At 42.4% G+C, this 14,355-nt stretch overlaps 1 pseudogene; it reads right to left on the reverse strand.

Annotated features, from left to right (window-relative positions):
- Positions 1–1,608: 1,608 nt before the first annotated feature.
- Positions 1,609–1,755, reverse strand: LOC121920064 (annotated as a pseudogene).
- Positions 1,756–14,355: the final 12,600 nt, after the last annotated feature.

A 14,355-nucleotide genomic window follows, 5' to 3' on the forward strand; every position in this document is an offset into this window, starting at 1 on the left:
TTATTTGGGATCTCCTTTCTTGTAATTTGAATCTACTCATTTGTATTCCACTTTCTGGGACACAAAACTGCAGAAAACAAGCTTTATCTTCCTACAGATACTTAAAGATGGCTATCATATCAACTCTCAATGTTCTGTTCTCAAGGCCAAACATAAGCAACACCCTCAATCATTCCTCAGAACCAGATACAGCTCTGCTGAATAGTTTGGTACTATTATTTCCCTTGGTTACTGCAATGCAGAATTTTATTAACTTTTTTGCCCTCTTACATCACACTGTTGATTCATCTCTTCCTTGTGGTGGCACAACACATTTCATGAATAACACATTTTACCTAGTAATTAGAGATAAACTAGGGACAGGAATTTCTTGTTATCCCAGTGTCCTCAGAAGCCCAGGATTCTAGGGCCATCCCTGCCCTTCAATGATTATCTAGGTGCAGACACTGAGCAGGAGCCAGTGTGGTTGCTCCACTGGCAGAACTGTTTCCATCTGCAAAATGAGAAGAATGCATCCCCTGACTCCCCTACAGGCCTCCCCATGTGCATACTCCAGATCTGCTAGGATGTCCCCTGGAGAATGTTTTATGACAGCTCAGAGGAGAAGAAAGTCCCATCAGGCTAGTGAACATCTGCCAGGATGACACTAGATTGAGTCTTTTGCTTGAAAGCAAAAGAGTGGTTTCGTGGGTTCAGAGCAAGCATCATGTAATGGTTTTCATGTTGAACTACAACTCTGGAGACCAGGGTTCAAATCCCATTCAGATTAGATAACTGGGGCCTGAAACAGACAGGCCAAATGACGTGGTTTCTAGCCACATAGGGGACATAGTGTTTAGATGACGCATACCCCAAATACAGATGCAAACTGCGCTGACACCACATCATCCCAAAAGCACCAGGCCAAAAAGGAGCAGAAAAAGCTGCTCGTTTTCAGCAGCCCGGTTCAGGACCATGACAGCAATCTTATTTGGGCTGGGTGTGTGTGGTTACCAGTATGAACAGCACTGCAGTGGCCCCAGCATAGTCCTTTTGGCCCATCTGTTTGGGACCTGAGTTAAAAAGACTCCCTGGAGAGTTTTTGCAAATTGCATCAACAAATCAATTATGCCTTGCAAATTGCAGAAATCTGATGTTCTATTAGGTGAGCAGGAGATTTGCACATAACCCTTTCCTCTTGGCTGGAGCTGAGCCTACCAAAACTGGAGATTTGTATCCTTGTCTCCTGCCTGGAGATAACTCACAAAAGCCAGAGACTCAGGACTAGGATTTTCACCGATTCCTCCTTTCTTCTGCATTCTTCAGAGAACCAGATCATGCACAGCTGTGGAGAACACCCCAAATCTCTGTGTGGGAGAATGTGTGGGAGCCTAGGGGGCCCCAGGGCAGAGAAGGACTCAGAGAATTGGCTTCTCTTTCTCTACCATTTTCACCTGCAGGATCATCCAGTTCAGAATTCTAGTCTCTGCAATTCTGGAGTCAAATAAATTTATTTTTGTCATTTGTGTACAAAAGAAGCATCCAAGGAAATCCACAATAAAAACTGGTGACATGTCTCAAGGTACTCACCGTTTGGTTACTTTATTAGTATTTAAAGTCCATTTTATAGGGGGACCTGTAAATGCAGTATCCAACTACCACAAATTATACAGTCAAGTTTCTCACATTTAAGGAAACTGCAGAGTCAGCACATTCAGGGTGCAATGGATGAGTCTCACCTTCATGATAATTTTATCTTCCTTGCCAGGTAAATATTTTTTTAAAAAGAGGTTCTTTACTAATAAAACAACAGTCTTTTAACCATCTTGAGATGTGCCTCTAGTTTTCCCTGCAGGTATCATTTCCTGACACCTTTTTAAATAGCTCTATCTGTTGTTATTTTTTAAAAGCATGCCATAGCCTGTTACAGACTGCCAAAATAAAGCTGCTTCGGGTCTCTTTGGAGGTATACTGTTTAAATGATGCATGCATCCTAAGAATCCGGAAGCTGCACCAAAGCTGCACTCCAGTACTTAGGAATGGAGTGTGGCTTTGGCGCGACCTCCGGACTCTTAGGACCCATGCATCATTTAAATAGCATACCTCCAAAGAGACCCAAAGCAGCTTTATTGGCAGTCTGTAATAGGCCATAGTCTTATAACATGCTGTGTGACGGGAGAGGGACCTCCAGTCCCTGGGCCCAATCTAGTTCCCCATCCATTCTGCTACATACCGAGCCTCCTCTTCCTTTTCATGCTCCCATCCAGCCAACAAGGAGAGCAAGCCATCCCCCTGTTCTCTCAAATCTAGGATCGCCTTCCTTTTGTATTCTTTGCCCATTGCTTGTAGACTGAGCTCTTGGAAGCACTGCCTGAGGGTTTTCCTCTGCCCTCTTTCTGAATGAAGAAATTGGCGAAGAAGTAAACCCAGCCATACTCTCAGCCAACTTTTTCTTGTTCGTAGTAAGTTCTGATCCAGGAGAGCATCACTCTAGCTCTTCCTTATCCATTTGGAGAAGTGGGGGAAGAAGTGAAATCAAGAGATCCCTGATTAAGAGTCTAGCTGGTGCCTGGCATTACCATGTCCCCTGATGTCATCAAGCCTACAGGAAATTATGGAGTATCTAGTTCCTCGACATATTTCTTAAAGCTTAATTTGCTTTCTCTCTAGTCATGAAGAATTTCATGAACTTTGGTAAATTTTTTCAAAAATAACAACAAATCTGAAACAATATCATTCCATCCATCCAATCCAAATTCAGCATGTATAAGTGTTACCCCTATGGAGAAGATTGTCATAGACTGCCCTGGGCTTGATTTATAGGCACAGTGAGAGGACTCATACTCTAAAGACATGGAGAAGCCTAAGACAGAGGCAGGGGCAGATCTAGGTCTGCCTAGATCAGCAGTCCCAGAGCAGGCTCAGGAAGCTGCAGAGGGGGAAACAGACTCTAGGCTGCAGGTGCTAGGACCTGTGGAGCAAAGACAAGAGTCTTTGAGGCATTCTTCCAGACTAGAAGCCAAGAGGAGAGCTAATAGGTTTCAGGTGAGAGAAGCTGAGGCCTTTTAAAAGACCTCCAGCTGCAGAGGTTCTTTGCAGTTGACAACCAATTTTGCAGCCTTGTTGGTCCTTGCTCTTGGATTCAGGACTTGGGTTATCTGACTTCTGGACATGCCTTGTGACTTTGCTCTTGCCTCTGCCCTTTGCTGTGAGTGATTGGTATTGTGTGACCTTTGGACTGGACTCTGGACTATCCCTTTGTATAGTCCACTGCTGTGCTGTCCTCAGTAGAGGTAAGCAGGACAAAGACAATGTTATAGTAGCCTGATGTATAGATGTTTAAAAATGAGAAAGCTCTCAGACAAAGGAGGCAGCAACCCAAATTAACATGATGAAATACACAGACACCAAATTCAGGTTTTTAAGAGTTAAGCATCCAAGCATAGCATACCCTCCAACTGTCTTGATTTGGCAGGGACAGTCCCAGTTAATCCTATGCTGTTCCACTTCTCCATTTGCTTCTAAAATGTCCTAGTTTCTTTCTCCTCCTCCCATTTTCCTTCTTTGTTCTTGTTATGCGAGCTGAGGACAACTGAATTCAAAGTTCAAGACCAGTTTGTATTCAATTATCTCAGCAGTGGGGAAAGGAAAGGAAGGGGTGAAAGCTTGCTCAGGCAAAAAAAGACTGCTGCATACCCTCTTGGTTTGCTTGTTCTTTTGTCATATTGACAACACCCTAATGTTGCTTGACTAGAGGTATCCCATTTTTAATCTTTGAAATGTTGGATGCTATAGCATAGCCCCTGGGTCCTTGGTATCTGAAGTACAGATCTGTTTCATAAAAATCTGTCCAGAGTCAGATGTTCACAAGAGGCTTACTGTCACTTCTTCCATTCTCAGAGGCATACCTGGAAGAATACGATGGAAGGCATCCCCCATGGCTGTTCCCAACTCTGGAAATCCCTTCCTAAGGAGGCTAAACTGTTTCTCTCCTTAATGTTCTTCACCCAGCTAGCAAAGACTTCATTTTAGAAAAATGCAACAGACTTTTGGGAAATGATTGTGGACTTTATCGTACTGCCTCCGGTGCCCAGCTTACCTCTTCTGAATTTGAGCCAAATTTGAACGTTAGGCTGATTTTATCACACAGACTTTTCCCTGAAAATGGCTTCCCATTGCCTCCAGTGTTAATTCGGCCACCATTTTTCCAAATCGGAAGCTTTGAATACTAAAATTAGGGTATCCATGCCATAATATGCCCTGTGATTGTGAAAGTTGGACAGTGAAGAAAGCTAACAGAAGAAAATCACCTCATTTGAAATGTAGTACTGGAGAAGAGTGTGAACTTCTAAAAAAACAAATGGATCCTAAAAGCCAAGATGATTAAATGGGTCTGCTGTACTTTGGCCATATCATGAGAATAGAGAATCATGAGAATGACTTGTTAGGAAACACAATAATGCTTGTGAAAGTAGGGAAAAAGGAGGACCACATTCCAGATGAACTCAATCAAGGAAGCCATAGACCTGAGTCTTCAGGACCTGAGCAGGGCTGTTGATGATAGGAGACTTGGAGGCCTCTCATTCATTGAGTTGCCATTAGTAGAAGTCAACTTGTAACAACAAGAAAGCTACCCTGTGTCCCAGGTATGGGGGTAAAGATCGGATAGAAATAAAACAAAACAAAATAATGCATTCGAAGCCCGGAGTCAGCTTTGGTTTCATTTTTCCTCCCATAGCTCAAGTACAGGCCATTCTAAAAATGAAGAAATTGGTATAGTCTTTCAGAAACGAAGAGAAATTACATTTTCACTCGTCCCACTTGGACTGTACCTTATAATCCAACATACATATAATATTAAAGACATACATTTAGGTTGCATCCCTATAAGCACCTATGGAAGTCAGCCATGTTAAACTTCTCAGTATATTGGACACATAGGCTCCTATTACAAGTGATAATTTAAAATGTTTGTTATGAATGTCTCTTCAAAAGCCATTCCTATTGTGTTCAAAGGCGTCAAAGGCAAAATTCGTTCTGAACAAAATGTGTCAAGAAAGCCCATGATAGGTTCACCTTATGGTTGCCATAAGTCAGAAAGGTACACAATGACAACAAACTGAGTTCAACTGGACATATTCTCAGCTAAAAAGTTATTGGGTTGAAGACTAAGGGCCTTTACAGATGGGTGACTGGCAACCGCCCCTTTTTGCCCCGGATTGTTGCTGTGGCAACCACATGCCACACCAGCAATCCGGCCACCCCAGAATGCAAAAAGAAGCCGCCATTAGCTGGCTTCTTCTTGTGCCCTGGAAAGGGCATCACAGGTGCATCAATGTGCCATGACAATGCCCTTTCTGTCCAGCGCCATTTGGGCATGGTGCTGCCTGTGCATCATCATGACATGCCCCGTGTGGAGGGGTGGACACCATAATGGTACACGGGCAGTGGAACAAGGGCTTGGAGACCACAGCCCTAGTACGCGGTCAGGCCAGCACAAAGTGCCGGTCTATATTGCTTCTAAATCAACATTTGTATGTTCAGGTTCTGTAACTTTAATGAAGGGTTTAGCTGTTCATTCAGTTTAAAATGAGTCTCTTCCATCAATATGATTGAAATTTGTCAAGTTCTAAGCTTTATTTATTTTATTTTATTTTATTTTATTCCAATTACAGTCGACCCTTCTTACACACGGATTTTTTATACACGGATTTAAGCATACACGGTTTGAAAATGTTCAAAAAAAGTATAAATTTACCTTGATTTTCCATTTTTTATAAGGGACACCATTTTGCTATGTCACTATATGTAATGGGACTTGAGCATACACGGATTTTGTTATACACGGGGGATCTTGGAACCAAACCACAGCGTATAACAAGGGTCCACTGTATATCCCATAAGGTAGCTCACAGATAAAACTTTTAAAATTATTATAAAATTCAAACAATTAAAACGTCTATAAAATCGCATAAAATATACACAAGTTAAAAACAGACTAAAAACCCACCTGCTCCATAAAACCACCCTGCTATGTATATGTACAGAAAGCTTGCTGCCATAAAAATGTTTTTACTTGGTGGTGAAAGACCAGCAGGGAGCCTAGCCTCCTGAGGAAGGGCATTCCAGAGGGTGGGAGCAGCCAACAAGAAGGCTCTCTCTCATGTCCTCACCAGGCGAGCCTAAGATCTTGATGGGACTGAGAAAAAGCCTTCTCCTGCAGATCTTAGGGCTCTTGAAGGTTCATATGGGGAGATACGGTTTCTGAAATAGTCTCAAACCCAAGTCATGTCATTAGCATCACTTTAGGGAGGGGAGGCAGGGAGAATGACATTAAAATGGAAGGCTGACTAACATTATGGCACTGAGTGTGACCGCATATTTTTAGAAATCTATATGACTTTTGAAATTATGGAGATAATTTGCTCATATCAAAGATGCTTTCAAAAAGAACCGATTGTTTGTTTAATAATTTCCTTTGTTCATTTTTAAACATTTCTTAGGTCTCCATATTAGCAGTAATCAATAATTCGACATTTAAAATAATTGGTTGAGAATAGTGGCAAAAGAAGTATACAGGGTTACTAATATACACTAGGGTTTAAGCTGACATGAATTTTTATCTTAATTATCAGACAAATTTGTACTCCCACTATTTAATTCAATTTGCATGCATCAGTAGACGCTTATTAAAGGTAATATTACATCTGTCATTTTAAGACTGGTGAGAATTTTATCATATGAGCTGCATGAAGCAGCCACTCTACAATATAATGAACTCCTTTGTAAAGCTTAAAATAATCAGTATTTGCATCCTAATTAACTATTTAGAGGAGGAGAGAAGAAATGTTTTTGTAGCACAATTACAAAGCTTTTATGCATTTCTTTGCAGATCTTTTTCTGTTGCAACTCTTTCAGCATTGCATTTTCATGTAAACGTATGTCACTTGGCATTAACAACTTGTATGGAAACAAAATAAACTACAAATGTGATATGGTATTAGATCTGTCTATTCCATCTAAAAGATGTTAGAACAACCACATAAATTACATCTGAATTTAACTACATCTTTGCTACAGGTTGTACATGTCAAGAAGATACTGACAAAAATCAACATTTTCTCTCTCAGGCCATTTTTTAAAAAAATGTACTACACTCTTTTAACTTGGCAACAAATCTAGTAAACAAAATATCAATACAAAAAACAATAATATAGTGGGGGAGTGTTATATGTTCTGGGTCAATCAAATTTGTTCAGAATTATTTTAAAGATTTGCATTGGGAGAACATGAAATATAAATTACGTAGGAACCATTTATTTGGTATGTGTATACCTACATTTTCAGAAATATGGTAATAGGAAGAGAAGCACCAAATAGGACCAGTTAGTGTATGTGATTAATTTCTTTTTGTCATGTATTTTCCCCAGACATTAATAAAAATTAGACAAACATGTTAATTTAAACAGGTAATTTTTTTCATATTATGGGGAATATATGGGATTAATCGAAAATTAAACCAATAAAGGATTCTGCAATGCTGCTTTCTTTTTCAGTGCTACAGTACCCAAATTAGGGGAGAAAGATTGATAGTATTTTATGACATTTGCCCTAGTCCCCTGCAGCTTTCTAAAACCACTAGCTAAGGGGATTGTCATGAAAGGTAAAGGGTCTGGGACTTCTTTCCTTGCTCCTTCTCATACTATAGACAAATGTGGGGGTTTCAGGCTGAAAAATGAATGCCTCTATACAGCAGTCTTATGCTAAAGAACACAACCAACCCATCAATTCTTCTAGAGCGTTACTCAAAACACTGGTGCTTCTAGGTTTACTTCCCACTGATGCAGCCACTATATGGAAGCATCTTATTTATATCATTACTGCTATTTTAGTATCATTGTTTACATGCAACTTTTGTGGGCTCATATTCTTTTATGATGGTTTGCAAGCCTGAAATAAGTTCACAATAAACATTATGCAATAAAATGCAAATATTAATAAATAAAAAGTTATCAGGATCTTTTGCATGAGGCTGCTGGTGATGAGGTGGGCATAGGAAGAATCCTAATGAAACATTGCAGTCTAGTGATATCTCCAACTGCTTCCCTGTCTCTTCTGCAATCCTTCCCCCAGGACTGGAGACTGAGCCATGCCTTGACTATGGCCCGTTCCGGATGGGCATATAGTACGTCCCCAGGGTTAGGAAGGGGCATCACTTCCTGACGCCCCTAACTCTAGTATGTACTGGGTCTGTACAAAATGGTGGCACCCTTCCACACAGGCGCCGCCATCTTGACGTCGCAGAAGCATAGTGTCCGGACATCGCTTGGCAGAAGTGATGCCACAAGTGCACGACTAGCTCCTCGTGGTGCCACTTACGGGGCGCAAAAAGAAGCGCCATTTTGGCGTTTCTTTTTTGCCGTGCCTGGGAACTGCACGGTTTGGCCGCTGCGGTTCCCAGACCCAGCAACCGGTGGTGGCGCCAGACCACCGTTTTCAGGTGGTCTGTAACGCGCCTGTGTAATTTTTTTAAAAAACTTTAAAGCCCAAACATAACATCTCTCTGTCTCTCTCTCTCTCACTCACACACACAACACGATTTACTGTAATTTATGCAGAATTCTGGGAAAGAATCGTCCCACTTTTTCAGCTGTTATAAATTGTCTGTTTTTCTCCTCTTCCACCCAACTTCTCCTTTTCTCCTTTGCTTACTTCATTTGCTGTAAACTGAGAACTTTATCACACAGTTCAGGGCCTGTTGCATTCTAAAAGAGAATGTGATGGGGATGGGAGGCGGAATAGAATGCATCTTACCGCACAGCGAGAATGCTGCCACCGCCGCCAAACATTCCCATCACGTTTCAGATACATGCCAAAGGGGGCGATTACCAGGAACACTTGAGAAGCATTCCTGAAAGTTGCCCCCTGGGGAACATATCCGGAATGCGATGGGACTGTCCGGCAGCAGCGGTCTTCCTGTGTGGTAAGATGCGTTCTATGCTGCTTCCCGTCCCCTTCACGTTCCCTTTTAGAATGCACCAGGGCCTGTGCAATAAAGTTCTGAGTTAAAAGTGCAAGAATAGTTTACACCAGTGATGTCCCTGCACCGGGAGACACTCAGTGTGGGGGGGAGGGGCAGGACTTCCAGCCCTGGACTTCCGATGGGCTTTCCAGAAGTCTGGGGCTGGAAGGACATTGGGGAGGGCCATACTCATGCCCCCACAGGCTGGAGCTGCACCCCTGTGGCTAAAAGCAGCACCCACGCAGCCCAAGGAGCTGTGGAGCAGCACTCATAGGTCAAAACTGTGCCTTTAGCGGGCAGGGAGATGATTGGGTATCACCCCCCCCCCCATTCTGGGATGTCACCCAGTGTGGCCCACACCCCCAGTTACGCTACTGGTTTACACTTGATTAATTCAGCAGAGGGAAAGGAGAAGAAGGAGAAGAATCTTGTCCTTCCCAGCAGGCTCAGGCAAAAGCAAACTGCTATAGACGCGTTACAGACTGCCCAGAAGGGGCAGTCTCACGCCGCTGCCGGTTGTTCCACGAGGGAACCGCAGCAGCCAAACCGTGCGGCTCCCTCGCGGAGCAAAAAGAAGCCCCAAAATGGTGCTTCTTCTTCCGCCTCAGATGTGATGCCGTGAGGCGCTACTCGCGCTCTCGCGACATCACATCCAGGGCGTGACATGCAGATGCTATGCATCCAGCACATAAAGATGGCGGCGCCCGTGTGTATAGGGCGCTGCCATCTTTACGCCCTCGTCACGTGCTAGGGGTGAGGTCGGTATGGATGCTAGGTCCTCGGCCAACATCTAGCACGTGACGGGGTCGCCGTAAAGGCCCGTGTATAACAGGCCACAGTCTCTCCTATTGTACGTTCTTCATTATTAATAACAGTTGACATCTTGACCAAATTCTGATGTTGCTTGGCCATGTGTGCCTCATTTTTCATCTGTGAAATATTGGAAGATATGTGATATATAGAGGACAGCATTTTCATTTGCCATGTTGCTCCCACTACTTCACCCCCTTCTTCCTGTGCTTTCCTTCCTGATGGAAGAGACATTACGATGAGCAGCCTATATCTGTGAGTCCAGGAAGCACAATCAAAAGCAACAGGAAAAGGAGGAGAAACAAGAAGAGGAAGCCTGTGATATGCTGCCTGAAAGATATTTTTTGCTGAATGTTGATGCTGAGGTTCAACAGTTTCATTTGACCTCCAACCAGCTATTTGTTAGCCAGTCCTTAGTTGTGCCTTGCTTCTGTCTGAGCACTGACATTTCTGTCTTTCAGCCAGCATGGCATCATGACTTGAGTAGTGGACTATGGAGACCAGGTCTGGACACCAGGGTTCGGTTTCCCACTCGGCCATGAAACTCACTGGGTGACCTTGGGCAAGTCACACACTCTCAGCCTCAGAGAAAGGCAAAGGCAAGGCCCCTCTGAACAAACCTTGCCAAGAAAACCCCATGATAGGTTCACCTTAGGGTCACCATAAGCTGGAAACAAATTGAAAGCACACAACAACAAAAATTAGTTGTAATTTAGCTGCCGTCTGATTATTGACATGTTGTCTTATTGGCCTCTCTTTTTGATGTTTGCTCCTCCTTCCTGCCAATCAGTTCTCTATCAGCTGTTCTAGCCTGCTTTTCTTTACACCATTTTAGCCACTTTCCCTTCCATTGGAAGTTGGGCTTTCTGACCTCGTTTCAGGTTTAGATTGGCAACTGCAGCTTGATATCCAGTCCCCCTGCCTTCCTTTCACTCATCACACTTCAGACGTGTTGATGCCAGACTTTTCATTGCCCTGTTGGGATCTACAAGCAGAGTGTTGATAGTGGTGAGGAGTATTGGCTCACTGTGGTTGTGGTGGGTGCTGGTTGTCCTTAAAGTGTTGGAGGGATCTCTTCGGGAAGTTTGGGTTCTTAGAATCTTGTTGTAAGATTCTTCTTGACATTTCTTAGTTATTGGGATTATGTTCAACATGCTAGGGAGGGGTTCAGCCCCTATACCTTTCTATGAATTCTTCCTAATACCTCTTTTCCTACTGTCATGTCATGAAAGCAACTCTTGTTTCCTGTATCTTTCCCATGTGTATAGGCAGCAGTTTCTTGGCAAGGTTTATGCATCAAAGCTTTCCTCTGAGACAGTGTGTAGTGGGTTTCCATGGCTGATTGGCTATTCATACACTGGTCTCTGAAAGGCCTTATCCAAACCATGCTGGCTATCTATTAAATCCTTACCATGAGGAAATAATACATGGTAAATGAGGGCAAGGGAATGTCCAGTTTGATCTGGTCCTGTGGTTGTCTTTGCTTCCCAGATCAGGAAGAGGATAGTGATTCACCACTAGCTATCCATTGATGACTGGATAACCATTCATTTTTCCTATGTTGCAACAGGTGCTTCAGAAATGTTTTTAAAAAATCATACAAGAATATAAGAATAATCCTGTTGGACCATGCATATGCTCCAGCATCCCCTTGTCTACAGGAATCCACCACACATGCCTCTGGAAGCCCACAAGCAGGCCATGGAGACAATAGGCCTCTTTGACTCCGCGACAGCCAGTAATCTATGGAATGTTGCCTCTTGAACCTCATATCCTCCAACTGTCCTGATTTGACAGGGACAGTCCCAATTAATTTTCTGTTGTCCCATGTTTTTAGCTGCTTTGAAGAAGCCCCAGTTGCTCTCTCCTCTCACCATCTCCCTTTGTCTTCAGCTTACTTCAGTTTTTGCAAACTGAGTTGCAAACAATTAAGTCAGCAACATGGCTAGAGTGGGGGGTGGGGAGTCTTGTCATTCCCTGTTTGCTAAAGGAAAAGCAAACTGCTGTAGTCTTTCCTAGCTTGTGTCTTCAGTGGTTAAATGCCTGTACTGCAGCCATTCACTCAAAACCACAAGGTTGCAAGTTCAAGACCAGCAAAAAGGGCCCAAGCTCGACTCAGGCTTGCATCCTTCCGAGGTCGCTAAAATGAGTACCCAGACTGTTGGGGGCAAATTAGCTTACTTGCTAATTAGCTTACTTGCTGTTCACCGCTATGAACTTTGGAATAGCAGTATATAAATAAAAACAAAAAAAATTCCTTGTTAATAGCTCTTGCCATCTGGACTGCACTTTGATATTGCTTGGCCACACATACCCTGGTTTTTATCTGTGCAGTGTTGGAAGATATGGGAGCTGGAGACCATTGTAACCATTACTAGACTTATCCACCATGAAACATGTTCACCATGAAGTGGGAACTGCTGCATATCACAATGAAAATGTTGAGAACATTAAGTAGCAAGCAAAAACAGGTAGTCTTTGCTGTCCAGAGGGTCACAAGCCAGAATATTGGCCCCCAGACCTATCATAGCCCCATCTAGAGCATGCTGGTTGAAACCAAACTGATTCCTTTAGCATGGTAATCTGTATTCAGTTAAGTAATGAAAGAATAATTAAAACAATGAATTATGGCTGTAACCCAGTTTGCAGATATACAAATGGTTTGCCAAGTTACTTGGCTGCCAGCACATTTGGAGCAAGAGCAGGGGTGGGCAAGAACTTCCATTTAGTTCATTTTTAATGGAATTTATGACAATATTAATCTCTTCATATTTGGGACAGCAAGATTTAAACCTTCCAGATATGAGAGCAATAGTTATGAAATATATGTACCAAGGCCTAGAGGTTTTGAGTGCCCAAACCAAATTTCTTGTGGTTTTTCACTGTTACAACCAGAGCTTGGAAAAGTTACTTTATAACTTACATTTCCTAGAATCCCCAACCAACATGGCCCTGATTAATAGTTTTCTGCACAACCACCATCCTTTTAAATTCAAATTCGCATTGGACCTCCTCCTTTCCCCAGTCTCCTCCATCAGTTTAGTCTCTAGATAACCGAGTCATTCCTTAATCCTGCTAAGGAATTCATTACATTAGTAAAACACAATGACACCTTTAAATATATATATAGCTAAATTATTGATTTGCTACTAGAAGCAGAAAAATCATACAAATTCTGTACAGTGGGGCTCGCATTTACTCTTTGAAGCACTAAAAAAAGTGAAGAAAAAAGAAAGTCCTAAGATTATCTTTACTGTGCAATGCAAGCTAACTCTCAAAGAATCAGTTCCAGTCCTTTCAAACATCTGATTGCAAAGCAGCTGTTTTAATGTAGTTACTGTGAAAGATTTAATATGATCACGAAAATGAACAAAGGAATGACTCATTTGCCAGGCATACAGAAAGTCCAGGTGAAAACAATGAGACAAAGAAAAGGGGGACTGAACTGTCACTTGATGTTTTGTCAAAGAACAGTCCATCAATTTCAACTGCCTCCCCTCCCCCCACCCAAAAAAAGAGAGAACAGGTTTTTCATGTCTACGTATTGGGGGAGTGCCAAATCTATGTTGCCATTTGATGGTAAAGAATCAGCATACACCTGTTCCTACCAGCTGGCAACCTAACCTGTGTCAGAAGGATATGTCATAGCCATGCTAATTCCAAACTGCTCACTGCTTCTTTGTGACAGACAGAAAAGACAGAAAGAGGAACTTGGGGACCAAAAGAGGAGGAGTTTACACTGCCATTTTAAAGACACAGATGTGTGAGGAGTGTGATAAAAAGGAGGAAACATCTGAGGGAATACGCTCAAACAAAAAAGCAAATGTCATTTGCATTATGTAATTATGGACAACCATTGAGCGCATTGTAATAACACTCAGTAGGGCAATGTTAAACCTACTGCGAGTGCTAAAAGGCCTTCAGCTTGGAAAAAGGTCAGCGTGAATTAGTATATATTTGCAGATTAATTCTCAGTGTTCCTTCATAAATTTTGTAGGTTAATGGGAGTGGAATGGAGCAGGCCTGATGCTAATTCAATTCAAATAGCACCAATTCAGCATGGACTATCTTCTAATCTGTTGCAATAATTTGGGGCTTGGGACATAGAGATATATGTGAAAATATACATGCCTGTTAAAAGAGTCACCCTCCTTATGTGTTCTCTTTCTTGAACTCAGAATGTAAAGAAAATGGCACTGATGCTGGCACTAGTCCTATTATTCAGCAATACTGTGTACTAATTTAGATTATATTTTATTGAATGCTCAACCTATGGGCAAGGGGGGGGGGGTGTTAAAGTCTGTTATTTTCAGCTTTCCACACACCTCCTTGAGCAAATAAATGAATTGCTCAGTGACAACAAACAGTAGAGATGATGCAGTGTAAAAAGCTACTACCACAGGTGTGGGTGCAGTATATAAGTGGCTTGCTGCAGCTCCTCATTAGTATGACAAAAAGGGTAAAGAAGCTAAGAAGAAGATTTATACAGATAAAGTGGAGCCACTCCTGTTTTGCTTAGGGACAGATACAGAAAGTGATGTATA

This window comes from Sceloporus undulatus, chromosome 1 (genome assembly GCF_019175285.1).
Source record: "Sceloporus undulatus isolate JIND9_A2432 ecotype Alabama chromosome 1, SceUnd_v1.1, whole genome shotgun sequence".
Taxonomy (NCBI): Eukaryota; Metazoa; Chordata; class Lepidosauria; order Squamata; family Phrynosomatidae; genus Sceloporus; species Sceloporus undulatus.